Raw genomic sequence first — 25,483 nt, forward strand, 5'->3', positions numbered from 1 at the left:
CAAGTCGTGCAAGTCCAGTGAAGACTTGAAATGGTACAAAGGTAAGAACTGAACAGCCAGAGGATAAAAAAAGATAAAAAAACAAAACACAAGTCAAAGCTTGGCCAAAACTACCTCAGGAAAAAAGAGAGATAGATGGTAAGCTTGAAAACATGGAGTGTCCAGCACAGTCTCCAAACTTCAACCCCATCGAGTTGGTTTGGGATGAACTGGACAGAAGAATGAAGCAACCTACAAGTGCCACACATTTATGGAAACTTCTGCAACAGACTTGGGGAGAACTTTCTCAAGAATATTTGATTTCTATTCTATTCTATTCTAAAAAGAATGAGTGTGTTCAGCTGTTATATCTGCCAAAGGTGGACACTTTCATGAATCAAAAGTTTCGAATAACAGTAAACATTAAAAAAACTGGAAAAAGTGTGGTGTTCTAAAACTTTTGACCAGTAGTGTACATCAGAGCTACAAGACCACATGAAAACTATAAATTAAACTGCTGTTATTATTTGAAAATTAATTCATTTTAATTTTGTCATGAAAGCAGTATCGAAATCATTGTCAATGATGCAACTATGTGGTTGGTACACTGTTAAAACATATATTGTTAATTAAAATGTGAAAATGCTTCAGAGATTATACTAATTATTGATTACCTCCAATCCCATGAACATAACATTATTACAAGCATTTCATACCAGGAGCTTTTTGCCCAGTAGTTTAACAGTTTAACAAAGCACATGCCCAAATGTTAAGTTACACAACAGGTTCATTTGCACCTCTTAGAAGCCTTCGACTAGGGCCAAACAGGTGACAGCATGAATTACCTTCACTTTAGCTGGACCGCGGCCGCTCAGTGGATTTGTGAGGTGCGCTATATTATTGGACTATGGACTATATCAATCTTTACTGTACGTGGAGGACCTATTAGGAGTGAAATGAATGGAGCGGGGAACAGACGGGCTATTGGCAGCGGTTTGGGTCTTTCTCTGTCATGATGGATTGGGTTTATAGACATACAGCCTCGAGTGCTCAGGAAGAGACATGTTTAACACTGAGTTACAGCCTGGCCCAGAATCCAACTCACCTTTGGAACTTCACTACATATTTTATTCAGCGAGATCATTCAGAGCCATTAAAGCTATGGGGTGGAAATGTGGAAATGCAGCCAAATGCTTTATGGACTCACAATATACGGTCTATGGTAACCTATAGATATACACTTAGAGCAAAATGTTACAATATCAGCTGTAGAGAAATGGTGTGGGAAAGATGCTCTGTAGTAGGGCTGTGCAGTATGGCATGTTTCCCCTCATGTCATCTCAACCATATGACGATTTTGAATTTGATTTTATTTTTCTTTTCAAAAACCAACAAAATTATCATCATGTATAGAAATAGACAGATTTACTTTTTAATATATTAGCTATCAGTCTTAAATCTCCAAAACCGATACTTTGTTTTGGCCAACCTGCTGCTTAAAAAATACAAACAAAGCTTTATTTTAGCTCTTTAGCGTGAAGAGATAACTGCACAAAACATGATTACACAGCTCTTTTAAAGGATTATGTTTAAAAAGGGCTGTGGGTGAGTTTGTTATAAATTAAAAGTACATAAATAAAATAACATTACATCTGGCGAAAATCATCATAAATAGCTTTTCACGTTTGCCCAAAATACCAGCAGAGTTTATAGGCCACTAGTTTCTCTGAAGTCGAAATGATCGCTATTGGTATTAAGGATTTGCGTGTGACATGGCAGTCACATGATTTAATGTTTTGGCAGCCATACTGGAGGTCAAGATTGGGATTATTCACTTTATTACAATATAATCATGGCTACTTTAAACAGCGCAAACAACAGAAAACTGTCCGAAATTGCCAGCTCGTTAGATCAGCCGTCATTAGAAAGGTATAAATCTAAAGTCATCCTCCTGGGTTATGGAATAGATCCCGATCTAATTCCGATAGAGCGCTTTGTCAGTCTAATCAACACTTGCTCTGTGCCCAGTCTTTAGGAACCAGATATTTACAACTACTTAATTCATTCAACATTGTCCTACACCAACCAAGAATTGAAAAGTACAGAAAGATTTTGTAGTGGGATGCGTGAGATCTTTGTTGATCACCAAGTCATCACATCTGTTCCTGATAACAGTGAGAGTAAGTAGAATGGAGGTCAAAATCAGAGCCGGAGCTGCTACGACGGTAGAAATAGAGGACCGGGGTGGGGGGGATTCCTTGCTTGGGACGTGAGGACGGGGGTGTGTGGGGAGGGATTCCGTGCTGGTACACTGGCGAGAAAAATACTTTTGGTATTTGGTATCATTTCATTTAGTGTAAATCTCTTCGTTTGTGTGGAGGTGGTCCCTCACCAGAAATGAAATGTTAACTGCACAGATGATTGTATTCAGTGAGCTCCCATCCCTCTCTTTTTATGTCTGCAATCATTTGTGTCTGTGATCTTTATCAGCCGGGATCCGATAGAAAGATATTTTGGCCTCCTTCTTTAGCAGATTGACTCCAGCCAGAACATCCAATAGCAACACAGGTCAAAACCAAAGTTATTCAATTCAAATTTTATCGCACACAAATACTGCAGCTCGACCAGATGGATAGTTTGACCTCCAATATGGTGGCATCAACACCAGCTCACGTGGTTTTGTGACATAGATGCAAAACCTCAGCAACCTCAACATATCGGATGATCGCTTCATGTATATAAACAAGACATTGCCATTTAGGACAAAACACAGTAAAAAATAATAATTCCTCCAAAGTCTGAACTCTGCTCCAAACTTTTTCTGATAGAGGAATGGCTGTAGACAATTTGAAATGACTGGATCTCAATTTGATTAAAATTTTAAAATTTTTTTTACCAGCCCAACTCTTTACTGAAAAGTTTCCAACAAATTAAACTCACCAAAGTTACAGTTTTGTAATTAATTGCTTGAAGTTATTGTATGTAATATTCAAAATTGGGTTACATTTACTTTGGAAAAATACTGAAAGCTGGATGCCCTCCCAGCCATTTTGTCTATACCATAATGGTAAACTACAATAAGTATTCCTTAATCTTACTCAATTCAAAAGTGCTTAAAACTGGCAAACTACACCCAGTTACTCTTTGAATAGCTCCAATAAAACTATAATTAGTCCACACAATTTATGCTGTCTAAGGGGGAAGACGCATTGATCCACTGCACTCCTGTCTGTGTCACCTGACCTGTCCACAGAGAGCTGTCTAGTCTAATAATATTATAATCCATGTCCAGACCCATTAAAGTCACTGCCAATGTGTAGCACAGTTTAAGTCAGCAGAGACACACGGCTCTCAAAGCAGCCAAGCCTTCTGCTAACATTATTGGCACACTTCACAAGACTAACTGTGGACATTTAAGCTCTAAGAGGGGTGCCCAAACTATGGCCTGGTGCCAAATTGTGGCCCTCAGGAAAATGTTTCTTGGTCCTCAAACTTTCTGGTGCATTGACCCATGTTATCCTGGGAGGTACTTTTTACTGCTAGTTTTAAATTGTTTACCAATAAGTATCTAATAATTATAATAGATTTGAGGCAGGCCTGATATTAGGGTTCTGAGTTTGAATAGTTGTGGTTGCATTTTAAAACCTCAGATAAAAGCTATGTTTTGAATGATTCACTGTATTGATCACCAATCTATGGCCCTCCACATGGTATATGACAACCTCCATGGAAAAAAAAAAAAGTTTGTACACTCCTGTTCTAAGAGAAATTACATGTAGGAGCCAGAGTGGAGGTAAATGTTGAATGACAAGGATGATAGGTTTAGGGATGAGTATACGTCAGAGAGCAATCACAAAGAAATACAGCTGAACCTGGACATAAAGGTCACCAAAAACAACTCTAGGTATGATTTTGACAAGGTAACAACACTATAAGATGGCTTAAAGCTCACAAAAATTAACTTTGTGCAATTTAGGACCTTTAAAAAACATGTTTCACTCTGTATGAATACAATAAGGTAGAAACTTGGAACGCCTGCAGAAAATCTTGAGAACAATGAGCCTGTACGGTATGTTTACCCAGCCCCACAGACACGTGCATGAGGCTGAGGTGTGTAGGAAGTATCCAGGTCAGCCTCCTGAGCCGCAGTAGTGAGCTTCTTATCGGAGCAGAGGGGGCTTCCTGTGAGCTGAGGAGCAGAGGGTCCACTGCGCGCTAACAGACTAATGCTTTTTAAATGAGCTCGATGAAATACAGAGGAACGTGTGAAGCCAGGCTCTAACACGGGCACACTGCAGACTGTTTACCCACCAACCAGGACTGTTATCTGGCCTTTACTGGAAATATTTAAAGTATGCTCTGATAAAAAAGCTCAAGATTTATATTGGGCAGAAAGTTCAAATTAATTGCTTGTATTAAGGGTAAAGTACTTGGTTATATTTATGATGGAAAAATAGAGCCGGTTCATATATAAATGTATTTAAATCATGAAAAATGTGTAAGGTTGCAAAAAGCTCAAGTTAAATAATTATGAATAATATTCAAATGTAATGTAATATATCTGAGAATTGTCATTTAAATGTCACATAGCTTGACGATCTCATTTGTTTACCTTTTTTCTGTTTTGTTGGTCTGATAAATGTTATGTGATATTCTATACTGCATATGTAAATCGAAGATGAAAAATAAACACGTTTTAATACAAATACTTAAAAAACTAAAGCAACTGACCCTTTCCATCACTGAATGATTTTCAAGACATTCTGCTTTACGCATAAAAACATAGAGTATATGATTAAATATTGTAATATGAAAATGACAATATATGGAAACATATTGATCAGTTTAAGCTGCCATGTGTTACCTGCTCTGTCACCTGTCAATCTCTGAAAGCCTGAACCGGTGAATTAAGCTGTTCATTAAAACATGCAGAGGGATTAGTACAAGAATAATGAACTGTCTGCTTCCGGTGATGAACTTTAAATGATCTCATAGTTGGATTTATGCCTCAATATGACTAAAATATTTTGTCCTACTTGGCAACATCAAGAAGGACGGCTGTGGACAGAATGAAAATGAGAGGTGTATTTAGTTGAGTGCTGTTGCTATGATTGTCTGGAATGTCGTCATTCAATACTTAACTTATAATTGGCTTCCTCCCAAAATGTCTACAAAATGTTATTAGCATATGCACTCATTACTAGGGTCAAGCAATATGACAAATACATTCATTATATTTTTTCATCAATTTAATTTAATCAATCATGATTTTATTTAATCTCATAAAAACTAAAAATCACACACACAAAAAAAGTCTTAACTCTGCTCCAAATCACAGGCATTTACTGACAAGATTTTTGGCGATAGTCATCTTAATGAAAATGACCCAAATGGATATCACTGATGATCAGAAATGAGAAAAAGTCCTGTAGTATGCAAAATTGACTCTTAGAGCTTTAAAACATGGTGAAATGTGTTTTGTTTCATTCACACATGTTTAAATAATCCCGTATTATTAGTCTGATAACATCTCCAAAGATCAAAATGCTCAGTCCCACCCTGTGATGTCATGAAGCAACCTTTTAGCTCAGTAGGGACAGCAATTTTACGCCTGACTTCATCCCAATGATTCTAATGAAGGTGTATGGAGTTTAAAGACACAGTGGAGCACTTCCTGTATTGCTGCATGGGCATCACAAAGTGGAACAGGTTTTGTTAAAAGACTTCAGCCTAAATATGCAGAGTTTGTGTGTTAGCAAAAAAAGAAAAAACTCCAGATACATTTTTGATGATGAAACATTATAACATAGATCAGAAAATAGTGTAATACGGGCTTTTAAATTCAAGTAATTGCACAGTTACCTACTACAATTACTCATTATATGTCTAGTTACAAAGAGCCTATTCCAGTTGTCATCGGCCATAGGTGCGTTTAGTCTGTGAATAAAAAGCTTATACCCAAGGACAACCAGTGACAACCATTCACTCACAATACACACTTAACCTTCAGAACGTACTTGTAGAAGGTTTTCAACAATTTTATGATGAAACATTTCACAGAACTTCATAATATAAACCCATCCTCAGGGCCAGTTTCACCGATTCAACATTCACGGTGCGTACCATAGCCCAGAACATATGCACTTTCCTTTCATAGTGGCTGCAAATTAGAGTTAATGTGAATCTTAAACGACCATCATCAAAACAATAAAGGCACATTTAGCAACTTGTACAGTAACTTCAATTACTTGGGTAATTTGCCCCCGTGGCGACGCGGAACATAGCCGTGTTTAATCATTAGCGTGCAGTAATTGGTTAGGAAGAGCCATGACATTACATAACATTACAAGTGGAAACTCCAGCTCATTTAGAAACATAGACACACAGCTAATCGACAGCATGATGGAGGAGATGACTGAAGGCTCGGCAATGGCGGAAAACATGGATCCATTTAAGTGCACTGGGTAAAAGCTGATAAGCAGTTGATGGGAGAACATTGGAAAAGTTAGTTACAGAGCACTGAAAACTTGCTTTGAAAAAGACATATTTTTATAACAGAGCAATGACATCTTGAATGCAGGAGAATAAACTTTACTACTCAAACATGTAGGAATCTCTCTTAATACAACTTTGAGTAGGTAAATGAGAAGGAAAAACAATTCTAACATCATTAAACGTCGATTTTGCATTATAAATCTCCTTTAAAGGTCCGCTTGTTTCCATGGATGTCATTGCTCTGCTTCAGATGTTCTCACAATATGACATTAAACACCTCCACCTACCTACATCTAACTTACATTTATCAAATTACAGACCACTTCATTACTCAAAAATACCTCTAAAAGCATTCTGACTGTGCCTCTTCACAGATCTGACCAGTAACTTGGCCTGGTTTGATCTCCATGATCATAAAAAGGTTAATGCCATACTGTGAAACATTCCGGACAAAATAATAACATTTCCACTGGTGGACCCTCTACCAGAAAAGTTACACAATGCACCTTTAATATGTATTTTGTGTGTGTAATATACAGTATACAGAGTACTGTATACTGTATATTACAGTATACAGTACTCTGACTAACTGCATATATTCCAACCAGAAAGAGTACTGTATACTGTAACAGTTTTATGTTAGTTGCAGTGTTTGATCAGATTAGGAAGGAAAAATTATTCCCACATGTAATAATAACATAATAACAGCTAATGTATGCACCACAGTGTATATGTTTAATTTGAGGAAAATTACTGTATCCTGAAAACCACTAAATGAATTATAACAGAATACAGTAAATCAAGATATAGAGTATGTTTATTTATATAAGATATTTAATGCAGATATATTAAGTTAGGCCTACTTCCCAACACTGTCGGTAAGTTAAAAGTGCTGTTTGCATGTTGTGGCTATGCTAAGTCATGTCTCAAGTACAGTAGAGGTCCATTGTTTATGTGTGAACTTCCTCTTTACACGGGCCAGAGATGGACACACCCAGCGTCACGGGACAGACACAGACACACAAGCTTTCACAGATGATTAGTGAGAGGTCATTAGTAGAGGTCCTGCAGTTCAAACAAATGCATGTGTCTGGAATGTGCTCATTATGGAGTTGGAGATGTTTGGATAGCTCCATTCATGGTGTTAAATGTAGTCTTTGATGTACAGGCCGTATAAACTTAAAGGTTTGGTTTTACGCTATTTTCAGATCTGTGTTATAATCACAAACATATCAGGAGTAGTGTTTTGTTTCATTCACACATGTTTAACACATAAACCCTGCATAATTAGAGTTCTTTTCGCACCTTCAGTGACATTTTGGATAATTTCAGCTGTAGAATTTCCAGTCTCTACTAAACAAAAGCTGAACTACCTCTTCATGACATCATAAGGTGGAACAGAGCATTTGAGCTTTAGAGATTCACAGACTAATGATTCAGGATTACTCAAACATGTGTGAATGAAACAAAACTCCAGGTATGTTTTTGAGGAGGTAACAAAATTATAACATGGCTTTAAGCTCAGGGGAGTCAATTGTGCGTAATTAGAACCTTTAAAGAGGTGAAAGCATTTTGTTAAAGTCCAGAATGTCTATAATACTGTATACTTTTTTGTTAGAAGAGAGGAGTATTCCCCTAAAAATACAGAAATGTTCTCAGAGCATTTCTTATTGACATGCAAATCAATTTGACAAAACGGCACAAAACCGCACTGAAAGCCAAACACATTTTTCACATCTTATGGTTTAATCCGTTGTTCCTGCACAAGAGGATTTCTCGTGTTCACTGTGTCCCTTTGCTCTTGTTCACATATTGTTCGGAAGACACATTGACCTATAAGTGACTTCTCGGTTTTGACTCTGCATCGTACATCTTATCTATTCCATACCCTTACAAAGCCTATATGCTGTTGCCTATGTAAACCCTGCTGTTGGAACGGAGGGCCAGATAGAGCTTAAATACCACCATGTCGCATTTCTATCCATTGTTACATGTTTTCACAGGATTCTAGTGCTGGCATTGGTCCAAGAGGTACAGACACAGGTAGTATTGCCATTAGCTTGTGCGTCCGATTTATCACAATAAGGTGAACTCAGTGAACCTTTAATGTACTTCAAGCTGTCGACACAGGGCTGTAGAAAGCGCTCGGTCCCTCTGAAGGCAAACACATATCGTACAGGCTAAAATAATCAGAGCAGACCCACTCAGCAGTGATTAGGTTTAGTTGGCTTGGCAGGAGACCAGGGCCCGTCGAAACCCTCTTAAATAACCAGAAAAAATATCATTTATGCCGGTCCCACCCCTATGATATTTCATCCACTGTCAGGAGCAGCACTGAAGCATTACAGCAAGACACAGTGCACTATAGGTTTTACTGTATTTGAATAGGACTTTTTGGAAGCGCTTGGCTTGAAGGGCCCATATTACGCTATTTCCTGAACTTTTATAATGTTCTTTCCTCATCAAAAACATACCCAGAATTGTGTTTTGTTTCATTCACACTTTTAACACACAAATACAGCATATTTAGGCTGAGTCCTTCTCTCTGCTCCACCTTGTGATGTCATGTGGTAATACAGGAAGTGAGCCACAGTGTTTTTAAACCCCATACACCTTCATTAGAATTTGGATATTTTCATCCCTAGAATATCCTCTACTATCTCTACTACACAAAAAGGTAAAAGCAGCTGCTAACTTTAAAAATACCGCTTCATGACATCACAAGGTGGAACAGAGCATTTTGAGGTTTGAAGATGTAGATAGATTAATAATAAAGGGTTACTAAAGCACGTGTGAATGAAACAAAACACAACTACAGGTATGTTTTTGAGGAGGTAACAACATTCCATGAGTTAATTTTGTTTAATATAGGACCTACAATGAAGAGGTGAGTGCATATTTCAAAACACTTGGTTGTTTGTCAAACATGCAATAGGCCTATCACATCCACATAATTTATTAAAGCTATTTACTGCCAAGAGAAACAGTTCTTAGGAGTTTGCTGAAATATTCTCCTCCATTGAAGACATCTATCTCTCCACACACTTTATGAATACATTGGAAACCAATATTTCAGTAGTGCACCTGAATTATTCCACTATAGTGTTGCCATGATAGTAAGGAATAGACTCAGTACTCTATACAATTCCGACACCACAATGAGATTCAACAGTGATCCAAGGGCTTATACTAGTCTATGTGGTCTTATACTTAAAGTGACATAGCTCAAGATCATTTTAAAGGTTAATTTCTGTCCTGTAAATTAGACATTTTTAGTATCAAGTATCAAGAGTATGTCATTTTTATACTAGTTTTAATATCAATTAGTATCTGATTTTCAGTATAATATTCCAACAATACTGTTACTCATATTAATCAAACACCGTACTTTCATTAGCATCAGTGCAACTATTTCTTTGACTATGTTTTTATTTGAATATATTGAGCTTCAAGTCCCTTAGGGTTATTTAGTATAGGATCATGTTATACTAAATGTCATGTCATGTCCTCCTCTGGACTTGGTTGCCATGGCCATTATGGTAGGAGTGTTGAATGTATGAAACAGAGCGTACAGGTGTTTCACACATGAAACACGCATGACTGACATTTACAGAGCTGCCCACAAGTGCTCTGGAAATACACTCCTCTGCTTTCCTACACATTTCTAAAATTTCTTTGTAAGATAACGTTTTCAGATAAACCTTATCTGCATTCTCATAGGAAAAATCACCATGTGAATCATACTACATATTGTTGTGTCCACTTTGTAGAAGAGATGCACTAAGTAACCTTTCTGGTAACCTTTCTGGGTCCAGCACCAGCTTGTTTCTGTGGACATGTTACGAACTTACATGTCAGATTTGTGCAGAGGCAAGCTTAGTTATCATAAAAAGCATATGTAAATGAAACAAATCACAACTCCAGTATATCCATGTTGAGGAAACAGCATTATAACATATAGATCAGAAAACAATGTCATATGGGACCTTTAACTCAAAAATATCAGTAGGCATTATTGTCAGGGAATTTACTCTAAGACATCAAATTACATTAAATAAAGACACACCAAAACGAGACAGTTAAAAGTAATACTTGTGCAAGGAGAGAGAGCTGTCAGAGCCTGTCAATACCACTGGCTGAGCCTACTCTACTCTGCCAGCTCTCCCCCCAACAGCAGGTTGTATTGCAGTCATTTCACAGATAACAGTACAGTACATTATGTTATATCACACAATGGTTACAATGATCACATGCTAACAATCTTTAGGCTAAACCACCCCCCCATTTCACACTTGATTACAGGCTCCAGGTGATAAACAATTTGGTCAGTTTTCTCCCAAAAACTTATGCTAACCACATGAGGGGAAAAACCCTTAGCTGTCTTCTCATGGGTGACTAAGTTGATTAGCTTAATGAGTCAGGAGTACTAGGACATATGACATACATATGGAAAAACCCAAAAATGCAATTGTTGATAACTTTAATCACACACACAAATGATTATGATTTTAAATGATTCATAATATTTTAAATAACACATAAATTCTTTCACAATTATGCACATTGATAAGCAAATGTGAAGACATTTCTGCAAGTATGCAAAACAAATTAAATTTATGCTGTCGCTACAACAGCTCTGAGTTTGAGTAAAACTAGTATATCCTGACTCTCCTGCAGTGGTGGTCCCTGAGCCGTGTTCATTACATCTGACGCAGGAAGAAACTGGACTCTGAACAGGAAACACTTAGAGCCTCTTCTGTGCTTTGTGAGAGATTTCACAGAGCGGGGTAAGGTGGGGCTGTAACAAGGACAGTCTTTCATGACGCGCTGCAGTGGGGCTGGGAACGGCAGCTTCAGGTAACAGGGTATGTAAGAGCGGAGGCCTCCCAGAGAGATGCCTTCATATGGAGAGAACTGAAGAAATATGACTGTAGGTCTCAACAGAGAAGAATGTGACAAGAAAAGTGCAAAACTTGAATTAAAGTTAAGAAAGTGCCTTTGGAAACTGGGGATATGGGATATATTTATGACAATGCTGGGGTATGTGATAATTTGATATATTGTTTTGGTAGAATAGGCTATTATGATGTGTGTTACCTCATCAAAACATACCTGGAGTTGTGTTTTGATTAATCCACACAAGTCTGAGTAATCCTTTAATATTCGTCTGTCTACATCTCCAAAGCTCAAAATCCTCTGTTCCACCTTTATGTCATAAAGTGATAATTGAAAAGTTCCTCCTCCTTTTACCTTTAGTTCAACAGAGATTGGCATTTCCAGAGCTGAAATGATCCAAAGGATTCCAGTGAAGGAGTATAGAGTTTAAAAACACAGTGGAGCACTTCTACTACTATCACATGACATCACAAGTGGGAACAGGGTGTTTTCTGTTTGAAAGAAGAATTCAGCTTAAATATGCAGGGTTTGTGAGTTAAACGTGTGAATAAAACAAAACACAACTCCAGGTATGTTTTTGAAGAGAAAACATTATAGTATAGGCCAGAAAATAGCATATAAATAAAATGTTATTAAAGAATTAAGGATTTAGTCATGCTTTATTAAGGCTAGTTATTATAAACGGCTACCAAATATTTTTTAAGAAATTACCCGTCATAACTGTGCATAACCTCCCCTCTCTGAGGTTAACAGCCCTGCAAATATTCTGCTCATTCACCAGTTACACTAAAACTTGACCTTTCCACTCTCTTCACTTTTCCTAATAAATAAGTCACGAACCTACATCCCTGTGACTTTCCAGGCAAAAAAATTCTCAAAATCAGTTCTGTTATGAAAAGGAGCAGAGCCAACTCACTTATTTCAACAATGTCCTCCTCATCTTATAAACAGATGGGAGAGCAGTGAAGCTGATGAAGGCTGGCTGTAGACAGGTGGTGCTGTTTTCTATCTCTCAGTCTCCCATAGAGCCCTCAACCCCAGACGACCCCACAGAACTAGATAAATACAGAGGAAAATACACTGTACATGCAAGAAATATAAGCGAGATCAGTACTCAAATGTTGTGTTGTAATAATGTACAATTACTACCAAATAATGACGATTAAGATAACTTTTCTGGTGTCCACTTCCTGCCTGTCTCCATGAAGATGTTATTGCTTTGCCTGCAATGTTCCACTGTATTCTATTGAGGATGTCATCTTGTATTTTTCAGTTATAGAGGTTTTCACTGCTCAAAAAAAAAAAAAAAAAAGAAGAAGAAAAAACTTGGAAAACATATATTCTTATTGTGGGTGAGTCAAATGTTTAACGCCTTACTGTGGTACATTTAAAATAAAGAAATCATCATCATCATCTTGGGGACAGGCAGCAGACCCTCCACCAGAAAAGTTACATAGTGTAGATTTAACCTAGACAGTATTCTTCTTATAATTATAATACCAAATATTGTTCAATGGTTTCCCGAAAATGCAGAATCTCTACAGCCTCACTCACAAAATACTAATACAAGTCCTCAATTATAGTTTACCTACTATTATTGATTAAAAGTTGGAATGTATGTTGGAACATATTGGTCAGATTGTTGTTGCTGCATAGTGCTGTGATTTTGGGGAAAGTTTGACATTTAACTCTCCCAAAGGATGAAGCCATTTGTTCTAATTATATCCTGTTTCTGCAGCTGCTCGCGGAGGAGATAAAATATGCCAAACTCTTCACTACTGAAAGTGCATAAAGAAAAGGGCAGTGTAAACTCGTGGATTCGTTTCATCAGTGTTGTTATAATTATTTCTCAGATAGAATAAACAGTATCACAGGTTCACCAGGTGCAGTCTCTGTTGAATATGTGTTGTGCTCTGGCTCTGAGTGCTTCACAACATTTTTTTTTTGTTGTTGTGTTATTACAATACTACAATTTAAAGCGGATTCTGATACTAGGGGAAACACTTGTTACTCAATTCCATTTGCAATACCATTTCTAAAAAACACTCTTTTTCATAGAATAAACTACAATTTTAATGTATGTAACAGTAACAATTTAGTTAACATGTATATTAACATGTAGATTAACATGTAGATTTAAAATTTCCAAAACAATGCGGTTGTCAAATCTGGTTTGTCAGCTTTCAAAGATAAAAAAGTGAAACGGATTTTTATCTTTAATGCTTTTACACAGGTCATGCGTGCTTCTATCTCATCTTATTTAGACTACTTCTAACTAAAGTGGATTGATTGGATTAGTTCTGATAAAGATCAAGACCATTCTATTTATTCACTCACAAGACTTAAAAATATTCATTTCTATTGTATAAGAGTGATGATATACACTGTACACCATTGTTTCCTAAAGATTGGGTCACAAGAGACTTTCTTTTTTGGGTTGCCTTGTTGAAATCTGCATATAGGTCTGCAATATTCATATACATACATCTCCACGCACCCCCTGCTCCTCACTTCTTCTCTGTGCACAGAATCTCCTCACTTTTTTCAGCAGCACCACCTTCCCTAGCCAATTTTCTGTGGGAAACACTGATTACTGTTTTTCCTTGTTTAAAATTGGACTATCATATTTTTTGGACTATAGGGCACACTTAAAAACCGTTAATTTTCAGAAAAATCTACAGTCTGCTATATAATTTGGTACACCTTATGTATTAATGCTTACTTACTCAAACCGAGTTTCACTGAGTCATGTTCTTTAGTCTGACAGAAGCTGACTGCTCCTTAGCAAGCAGTTTTTTAAATCACTTATAGTTTATGCAAATTAGCCATCTAGTTTTAAGTTTAGTTTCTGTAAAACATAAACAAATGTGCGCAAAGTCGCCTTAAACACATTATTACTCAATGTATATTTGAGTCATCCTCCTAGGAATTAAAAAAGTCTCAAGTGTTGTCCGTTTGTTTTGCTTAATGCTCTCTATAATCCGGTGTGCCTTATGTATGAAAATAGACGAGAGAATTTAACATTATTGATATTGCACCTTATAATCCGGTGTGCCTTATAGTCCGCAAAATACGGTAGTCTAATTGTTCAGAAAGACATGATCACTCAATCAACAATAAACTATCCTAAACTATCCAATAATGGTCACAAATGTATGAATAATGTCTATGGACTTGGGTCGCAAAGATTTTATGACTTTTAAAATACAGGTCCCCAGAAAAAAAAGTTTGGGAAACACTGCTGTACACTGTAGTTGCACACATTTTAGTTAGCGTTAATACAAAAAAAATTTATTCAGCTGCAGTACCTTATCAACTAAAACCTAAACACTCCATAATAGTTCTCCTCTTTGCTTTGACCTTTCCAATCTGGAGTGACACAGGGCATCTTTGAAACACTTCCTTTCTATAGCTGTACTTTCTGCACTCTGCTCAGCGCGGCGGTCATCTATCAGGCCAGGGGAAACGTGCAGTGGCTGAACGCAGGATAAGAGTTTAATCCATCAAACCTCCTTCACTCCCACTGCTCTGCTGACACAACAACTTCAGCTATGGATTACCAACTCCAGAGGGGGCTGTCTGCATCACGCACAACCACCGAGCAGAGGAACAGGCAATCACTAAACACTATTAAGTTTAAGGTCTGAGGCTGCGTGTGAATGGGAGTGTGTAGACATCGAGAGTAGACAAGGGACAGGCACAGAGAGGAAAGAGGTGGGAGTGAGGGAAAGAGAGAAGAAGAGAGGGACAGAGATGAGAGAGTGGGCGAGAGAGAGGGGAAAAAGAAAAAGCGGGTGAGAGGAAATGTTGAGAGGAGAGCGGAGAGAGGCGGAAGAGTAGAGAAGAGGGGGATAGAAAAGAGAATAAAGGGGAGGTAGAGAGGGAGAAAAGAGGAAGATGAGAGAGAAGAAGAGAGAGGGAGAGAGAGAGAGAGACAGTGGAGGGAGGGAGAGAGGAGAGATGAGAGAAAGAGGATGGACAGAGGAGCGGAAGTAGTGAAGTGTGTCCAGCTGAGATTTCTACTGTTTCTGAGCTGATTGAGCCGGTGACAGGACAAGCACGAAGCCTCGAGCAGCAGGTGTGAACATAATGTAATTCTGTCAATGAACACTAGAGGCTGTCTGCGAGCTTATTGACATGTCTATCTTCATTCTCTTATGGGGGATGTGGGTAGCTCCAGTACTAGCAGCTAAAAGGCATTTAAAACCACATAAAATATACTGAATAGGTTCATATTTCAGCTGGTTAGTCCTCACTTCAACATCTGGAGTAGATCCTCTGCACAATAGTTGGAAAATACAGTAGAATATTTTTTCCACTAACCAGTATTTAGATGTAAAAGACCCAATACATAAAAGGTGCTATGTAATGTTTCAGTTAGGGATCTGTCACCTTCTTATTTCTATGGATTTGTCATTGCTTTGCTTTGAATGTTCCACAATAACATTAAACATTAAGCATTCTGACTGAGCAGGGTTGCCTCTCCACTGATCTGACCTGTAACTTGGCCTGATTTGGTCATGAAGATAGAAAGATTTAATGCCATTCTGTGAAACATTTCATACAAAGCAATAACATCTATATAAAGAAAAGCAGATGGCGGACCCTCCACCAGAAAAGTGACATAATACACCTTTAATGTTACAGAATAGAAATAGTGTTTGGTGGCCACATATGGCCTCGTTACTGAGCAAAAGAAAAGGTTAGACACTGAGAACTGAACCCACAATGTTTTTATAAGACACTAATCTACATGTAAAAGCTTTATTTGGACTCCCACAATGCAGCAAGCCACTGTCTCATACTTCATTCTGAAATCAAATATTTTCCATACCACAAGTTGATGCATTGATTTAGAATTAATGAGGGGATTTTAGCCAACAATGACTCAAGTCATTATTTTTCACTTCGTTACCAAGTAAGTCTTCCAAAACATAACACAGACAAACGTATTAGACTGAACAGTGAAGGGTACATTTTACTGTGCAGAATGTGGTCCTACTCCAAATAACAAACATAGCTCAACAAGTTACATAAGCCCTCAGTCATGCATAACATGTCTCATATTCCCTTTTCTACAAGAACAGGAAGAAGGAAAACTCTCATACTCACAGTTATTATAGGTCTAGATTGTTTGACTTGTTTTAAAGGAGCATTGTGTAACTTTCCATCTGCTTGTCTCCATGGAGATGTTATTACTTAGCATGAATGTTCCAGTGTATGCTATTCAAATTCTATGGAGACAAGCAGGGGACACCACAAGGACAATTTATAAGTCAGATCTGTGGCCAGGGGAGTCAGCCTGTAAGAATACAAGTTTTTCAAAGTAATTTTAAGCATTCAAACACAGTTGAATAGTGTAATTGAATAAATGTAAGAAAAATGTGACATTCCAAATAAAGCAGTAACAGTATGTTGGACTTTCCACTAAATAAGTTTCATATTGTACCTTAAGATATGTTTTACTGATTAAAATGTCATTGTTTAAGTCAACACGCATTTGACATGTGATCAGTCCAAACCATCATATGTGAAGAATGTGTCAAGTCAACTTTTTAGTCTCTCTACAGAGTTTCTCTACAGAGACTTGTACAAAGAAGAGTTTCCCTCCCTGCCGCACCTATCGTCTTTTCTTTGCACAACACTCCATTCAAATAGCTGTGTAGGATGTCATGTAATTATAGTGCTGTATGCAAAACCTCTTGTTCACATGTTGAACAACATGAGAATAAGAATATCCATTGTACTCAGGTGTCACAAGCTGTACAATCTAACCAGAAAATGTTATGCAATAAACAATAATATCTAGTGTTACTGGAAATTAATGCACATCTGTATATTACTACATATTACTTTTGGGTTGTCAAAAGTATCAAAAATATGACACTTAAACTAGTATCAAAACTAAATACCAATTTGAGCAAGTATCGATACTATAAACTTGGTAGATGGATCATTTAGAATGATTTTGAGCTGTGTCAGACAAGTATAAGACGAGTATACACCCATGGACCATTATGAGTGACAGAGGGATTACACAGATATAAGGTCACATGGTAATATAAATGAAATGAAAGGTAAAAAAGAAAGTACTACAATTTAATGTTGAAAATGACATTCTATTGTGTAAAGAAAGGGTGCTTTTTATTATCGTGGTATCGGAAACTATATTGAGTATCGAGTCTATTCCTTAGTATCGAAATTGAGTTCGAAATTTTAGTATTGTGACAACTGACAACATTCCTGCAGTTATATTTGATTTGTTGATTAATAGGGCTTGTCTAAAAACAGGCGTGTTCCACTGAGGTGTAGAAAAAGGCTGGAAAAATCTCACCACTCAATAACTTTATCATTAACTTTTATGTGTAATTGCTGAGACTGTACTTGTGGGAAAGAGTTTTAGCATTCAAAAATCTACAGGACAAGTAAAATTGAACAAATTGTATCTATAGCCATCAAATGAGAGGTACAAATTATTGTTCTATATTCAGATTTGTTTAAACATAATGGAGTTGTTCAGTGTGACATTTTGTATGATTATTAATACACACTGGGAGACAGGATAGAAACATTAAAAGCACTTTAAAAGTCAATAGAAAATATATGGTTGTGTTATGGAAATCTTTGCTCTATTCTTTGCTCTTTTACAAGCTTTAGGTTGTTGATTAATAGTCGTGGATTTTGCAACTAACTAATAACTTGTTCTAATCCTGTCATCTTATGTTGACACTCTAGCCTTGTGCCTCCATCTCACGGAGATGCTAACTTGTTATACCATCATTCTACTGATTGTTATGGTCTGATCCATGTTGACTCAGCCTTGGGCTGACCTACCCTCCTCTCAGGGTAGTATTATGCCTTATTCTATCTTATTCTCTGTGTTTGTATTATTCTGTGGAATATGCCCACCTGAGGGGTATAAAAACTCTGTATGCAGAATGGGCTGCGATTGTGGCCACAGTTGATATAATAAATCAGACTCCTTGATTAAAGACAACTTTTCAGTTTTTTGCTGATTGTAGTATAGAAATTCCACAACAGTTATTTTAGGCTTGTTGTGTGCTTTTGCTCAAAAAGATGCTTCCAAATTAAACACCTGGCTAATAACTTTGGCACTTTTTCTATTTCACAGACCTAGTTGGTCTTCAAACACTGAAGCTGGCATCCAGTTTTAATTATATTGGCTATAGAAGCAAATTACGTGCAAGGAATTACAGTTTCCAAATCTGTCTGTCATCATCACTATTTTTTTTTTTTTTTTTTGGCCTTCTTTTGCACTTACACCACCTTTGATAACAGAACTTACCCCTCAGCAATATAAACTTAACAAATCTGCACTTCAGAATACAAGTCATGTTCTTTTTTGTTGTTGTTGTTTTAATAGTTAATTGCTATGGCAACCCATAGATAGGCTAATTCTTTAAATTCTCACTAACATGGATTTGATCTTTGCCTTAAAGGTGCACTATGTAACTTTTTAGTTGACGGTCTTCACATGCTTGTTTCGTATGGACATGCCATTGCTCTGCCTAGAATGTTCCAAAGTATGACATTAAAACAGCTCTGGCTTACATTCAATTAAACGTGGTTTTATAGATCAAAAATACTGGGAAAAAATTCTGACTGTGGGCAGGGTTGCTACATATTTGGTTTGGGTTGATCTCCATGAAGATAGAAAGGTTTAATACCATAATGTTAAACATTCCAGACAAAACAAAGAACATCTTCAAGAATAAAAGCATTTGACGGACTCCCCCACCTGAAAAGTTACACAGTACATCTTTAAACTGATGACCCCACCCCACAGCTGTACAGAGGAGCAGATTGTTTTGTTTATAAATTGATTCAGTCCAGATGTCATAAACTTGTGTATGCAGTGCAACTGATCCTCTGCTGTGTATTCACTGTCTAAACTGTTTACAGAGCAGCTCCACAGACTACAACTGCATGGACAAACAGAGCAGCAACACAACACCACATTTGCATAGAGTGAGCTTAAAGGAAGAAAGGAAAAAAATAGTTATATTTTTGGGATAGCATGCCAATAAAAATGTTGCTTTTCACATCCATGACAAGAAGATATGACAAATTAAAGGTGCTGTCCCTTATTTTTACTGTCTTAAAGATGGACTCTATTTTGTTCGTCCTGCTTTTTCCTGGACTTAAGTATTACCTAATACCTAATGTTACTAATGTTACCATTTTCCTCACTGTGTTTGTGCACTCTGCCCGATAGCTCAACAGTGACTGCTTGCTCCGGTTCCAGAAGTAAATTTTCCATAATTTTTTCCCATTATTATTATTTTTATTTATTTTTTTTTTTTTCAGAAAGCCTATGGGAAGAATGAATGGAAAATGTTGTTCCAGAACCAGGGGCTGGGCGGTCACTGCTGAGTTCCATACATGTTACTCAGTATCACCAGAAAAAATCTGAGCATCAACAAAGTGGCTGGCTAAAGGAATAAGATGAGAAGCGCTGTGTGAGAACATGTATAATTCAAGTGTGAACAGGGGCTCTTTGGAGTGGGGTTCTTTTTAACTTTCAATAGTTGTCTGTAGGGTAAAATCACAAAAATGTGCAGAAAATCAGAACAAAAAACAAAGAAATTTATTTCATCTTGGCTTGTGAATAGGAATGTAACAATATCCAAATCTCTTGGTACAATATTTTCATGTTCTGCATCTCACAGTACAATATCTATTACAATATTTTGTGGAGGCTAACAAAATTGTGAATGCGCTTTTTCCTTTTAAAATGCTTGAAGCACATGGACCCATCCTGTGTCCTCCTGTGTCCTCTACATCATTTATTTTTTTTGACCTTGTATTTTTGTGATTGTGACCTTGAGAGTCCTGAATGGTGCCATTAAATAAAATCCATTAATATTTTTATTTATAGTCTGCACTGAAAGAGAGCAATGGATCATGGTTGTAGTTGTAGTTCCTGCTATTTTTTAGCTGCACCATAACAATGAATTTAAGAAAAGAGACTTGTAATTCTAAATACTGTAATGGCCCAAGATACTATTGTGAGTCTTTTGATGATACAATTTCACAATATTTCTGTTACTGTTACATATTTGCTATTGAAGATAAAAACATACACACGTAAAATAGGTAGGGACGCACTGATCCAGGTTTTTCAGTTCCGATGCCAATTACAATACTGTATCTTTTTCTGTAAATAGAAGTTCACACATCATGAAACCTTCTGTGCCGGTTATGACCAGTATATAGTTTTATTACATCAGTTTATATGTCCAAACAGGATATCGACTGAACTAATATTTGGGAAGCTGATTTTTTTCCGACATTTCCTGAGTACTTCATTCACATGCACTCCCCATCTTAACTCAACGTGTGCGTGTGGCTGTCTGTCTGGATTTACAGGTTTAGTTCACACATGCTCCCACACATGCATTTTTCGCTCATTTCACTGTTGTTTCTGCTTCTCCAGATTTACAAATAAACGGGCACTTCTTGTTTCTGGTCTTAAGCAGGATTTTGACACCCAGCTTTCACTAACAGTAACATTATTATGGGGAAAACTGTTGTGGTTTTTAACACGGTGAGCTCCACTGACACTGACACACCTATGAGACACATGTTATTGTGTACAGTTCAGGGATTGCCAGGCTTTGTACGCAAGTGACAAAAGACCAACGTTAAGAATTCAAGCACCACCAAATCCAAACAAAAGCATCAGTGAAGTGTCAGGTGAAGTGGGGTAAATGTTTAAACTATAAACTTGAGCACAATGCAGAAAGTAAACATTCAAAATACAGACAAGAGGTGTTCTACAAAGACCAAATGATTTTTTTTTTCCTTAAAAGTGCATTATGTAACTTTTCTGATATACGATATATGTTTTTGTTGTTTAAAAACTTCAACAAAAATGCATCCTTACTGAAAGTGGTCCAAACTGTAACTTAGCTCTTACCGTCTTGTCTCTATGGAAGTAAATATAGTTAAATGCCATACTGTGGAACATTCCAGGTAAAGCAGTAACTGGTGATAAACATACAGCAGACCTTCTACCAAAAATGTTACATAGTGCAGCTTTAATCTTTTCCCCATAATTCATGTTTTGTGATATGTGAGTTGAATATACAGTACTATTTAAGGTGGAATAAGCTCACAGTAATACCAACTCAGACAGGTGGATGAGTCTTGCTAAAGGACACAACAGCAGTGCCATCAACCTTTTAGTTACTGGGTGAATGACTCAATATACAGTAAGGTCTGTAAGAGTAACAAAGTATCATTCTCACCTCACTGACTGCACACACACAAAAGAACAAAAAGCAGAATGGAAAACTATTTGATTATACAACAAAAACAAATTTCTATTGTAAAATGCTGTCCAAAAATATGAAAAGAAAAACATATCTCTTACGGGAATACTTTGCTACGAATTCACTGTTAAAATGAATAGCAACGTGATTCATGGCAAATACAGTAAGTTGTGTTTAACATGAGGCACTGACTCACAGGTCACTATGGTTTCAGCAGTTTCATTCCAGTAATAAATGATCAAAACAAGAAGTGACATCAACAGCAAAAGGTCAAACTTAAGAAATCCTTCAAACTTACACAAATGTTCAAATCGTCACATTTCAAATGTGAGAATTCATGGTTTGCAACATTTGCAGAGAAAGTCTTTATTGATACTTTTGCAGTCACATCACACTGGGGGTGTTCTACATGTATCTGTATGGTGGAATATTTAAGAGATACCATGGTGACACAATGCAAACTCAGCCAAATAAATAAATAAAATAATACATAAATGCAGTTCTCTGAAAACTGTGATCAGTGTGAGCATTCTGAATCCTGTGTAGGAGTTTGATTTTCATCAAAAACCTTCAACAAAAGGTGAGAGTGACTAACTGAAAAACTACTAATGCGAGCTAGTTAGTGACTTTAATTGTATGTGTGAGAGACTTCATGAGAAATCATCTCATCTGTTCTAGTTCTAAACAAGTCAGTTCCTTCTGCTCAGACTGTGTTAAAATAAAGCTCAGGTTAAGTCAGGCTTGAGTAACAGAGCTTCAGACACAGTAGTGCTTCAGTTAGCATCACATTTCCAGAGAATGTTGATAACAGCTGCAAAGTATCAACAGATCAAAATTCAGAAAGATACTTGTTATAAAACATGAAAAACATTACAGTTAGTCCTAACTACAGCAAAAATATTGCCCCAAAGTGAAAACAGAACTGGGATTTACAGTGTCTGAACTGTGAAGTTGTGTGTTTTGTAGGATTTCAGACCACAGTATTCTAAAAAAACCTGGCAGAATAAGCTGTATAGTGAATGGTTACTGGTTTGGAGGCAGACCAAGACCATTCAACAATAACAGTATTGGTGTAAGTCATAGTCACCATGGAATAAATACTTGAACGCAAATCACAAGTTTATCTTGGTAAACCATAAACCTAGTCTGGATTTGTTTTTCATTGCAATCTGATCATTTGGTCCTCAGGGATTTCAACTGTACTTTCAGAGCCAGACCAAACACTGATAAAACCACTTCTAAATGACACTGAAACAACAACACAGCCAAAGCAGAAACAAGACCACTATAGTAACTGCATGTAACCCAAAACTACAGACCAGCCCCCTGTGTCTTTTTCCTCCAGTAAAATGAATGGATCTGGTTGATAGTAGGGTTGTCTAAAGTATCAAAAACCAGATATTTTTAAAAAGTACAGTATTTCAGTATTTGTTAATGATTCTAAATATCTATGCTACACATCAAAAATATATAAAATTCTATGTTATTACCTCCGCCAAGGAGGTTATGTTTTTGCCCGCGTTTGTCTGTTTGTTTGTTTGTTTGTTTGTCTGTTAGCAACATAACTCAAAAAGTTATGGACCGATTTTGATGAAATTTTCAGGATTTGTTGGAACTGATTTCATTTTGGGGGTGATCTGGAAGAAATCCTGGATTCTAGATCACTTTGAAATTTTAGTTAACATTGTGGTAAATGGGACCAAAAATTTTGTTTCTCAATATCTCTGTTAATTATTGACCAAACCCCATGAAATTTCACTCAGGGATGGACAATGGGACCCTCTTTCATATTCCAAAGACTGATCCGGGTTTGGTCAGAGTTAGTTATTCTTTTTTCAGATCAAGACGAGAGTTTCGACTCACTTGAGAAACAAAATTTTTGGCCCCATTTACTGACAGTCAATGGTAAGACTCACAAATTTCAAAAGTGATCACAGACGAATCCAGGATTTCTTCCAGATCACCCCCAAAATGAAATCAGTTCTTCCTTTTCACATTTCCAACAAATCCTGAAAATTTCATCAAAATTGGTCCATAACTTTTTGAGTTATGTTGCTAACAGACAAACAAACAAACAAACAGACAAACGCCAGCAAAAACATAACCTCCTTGGCGAAGGTAATAACATAAAATATCGGACGACCAGATGAACCTCTTTGGAACATAAAATACTAATCAACACTAAAAAGTCACATTCTGCATAGAAACTGCTAACCCTGTCATTTAGATCTGTGCAAACATGTTCAGATCTGATTAGTTTGTCAGTTCATATTTCAGTCTTTTTTGTCAATTCTTCTAGACAACACGTATAAAATGTGAACTTTGAACAGAATTCTATTATTAAAACATAAATCACAAGTCTATTCCCAAATACATGTTGCAAATACATGTAGCAAAAAATGTAATTAGATAGTTTCCCCAAATTGTGCAGCTCCACTGGTTAATTTATGCTAGAAAACAGGAAACGCAGAGGCCAGTTTTGGAGTACTCACATACCTTATTACTGTTTGGTCCAATCACTTGTGAAAAAACGTGGAACCATGAAATACAAAGGACCCATTGAGCCATGGATTGTTTTGGGTCAGTGCACGTTTTCACTCATTAACATGTCATCCAATCAGAGAGACCTTCCTTGCACAAGCTCCAGTAACAGTGCAGTGTTTCAGATGATTTACTGGTACAGTGTTAAAATGTTTCATTCCATCATCTGGCCATAGAACAGTTGTAATGCATACCAAAGTGCACGATTTCGGAAAAAATATCAAATTACTATTTTTCTGACAAGCTTTGCGAATGTTCCTAGATTTGAGATTTATGATTTAATTGGATTATATTCAAGAATGCTTTGTAGAACTGGCAAATAGGCCTGTCTGCTACAGCTACAGGCTACAGCTCTACTCGGGTGTGACCAAAAATCGCTATTAAAGAGCCATTTTACGCTATTTTCTGATCCATGTTATAATGTTGTCACATCACAAACCTGGAGTTGTGTTTTACTTCTGCTTCATGACATCACAAGGTGGAATGGAGCATCCTGAACTTTGGAGATGCAGACAGACTAATCATAAAGGATTACTCAAACATGTGAATAAAACAAAACACAACTCCAGGTTTGTTTCTGAGGTAACAGCATTATAACAAGAGTCAGTTTAGCAGAATATGGGCCCTTTACATTTGGCTGCGAATTGGGAACTTTCAACAATCAAAACATCCTCAGAACAGTGCATTTAGTGAAACCCGGAGTTCACTGAACAGCAAATAAGACATGTGATTTCTGTGACTTTGAACATGTTTCCTGGAGCTTGACAGGCTGGTTAAGTTTTTAAAACCGCAATATCTAGAACAGTCTGAGAAGTATGCATGTTTCACTTTTCAAAGATTAAATGAGCTGCACAAGGACAACAAGTTAAAGGTGCATTGTGCAACTTTTCTGGTGGAGGGTCCATCAAATGCTTGTCTTCATGGAGAACAGCACGGGACTGAACCTTTCTATCTTCATGGAGACCAAATCAGACCAAGTTACAGGTCAGATCTGTGGAGAGGCAACCCCGCTCACAGTCAGATTGCCTGTTTTTCTAGGTATTTTTGAGCTTTAAAACCACTTGTAATTTATTAAATGTATGGTAGAGCTGTTTAATGTCAATCTATGGAACAGTCGAGGCAGAGCAATGGCAAATGACGGACCCCCACCAAAAAGTTACATAGTGCACCTTTAGCATAGAAAAGCAACATTAACTCAAATGCCCTCATTAAAAAACATTATGATATTGACAGGTTGAATGTGTTAACAAACTGAACAGCTTTATGACACAGCTGTG

The 25,483-nt window shown here is 37.0% G+C and overlaps 1 protein-coding gene across 1 annotated transcript in view; it reads right to left on the reverse strand.

The window, feature by feature from the left end:
- LOC110161996 (myelin protein zero-like protein 2) overlaps positions 1–25,483 on the reverse strand; it is a 37,882-nt gene that overhangs the window by 10,096 nt on the left and 2,303 nt on the right. The window lies entirely within an intron of this gene.

The sequence above is a fragment of the Boleophthalmus pectinirostris genome, unplaced genomic scaffold, assembly GCF_026225935.1.
Source record: "Boleophthalmus pectinirostris isolate CB_2022bp ecotype Guang Dong unplaced genomic scaffold, ASM2622593v1 HiC_scaffold_9, whole genome shotgun sequence".
In the NCBI taxonomy this organism is placed as follows: Eukaryota; Metazoa; Chordata; class Actinopteri; order Gobiiformes; family Gobiidae; genus Boleophthalmus; species Boleophthalmus pectinirostris.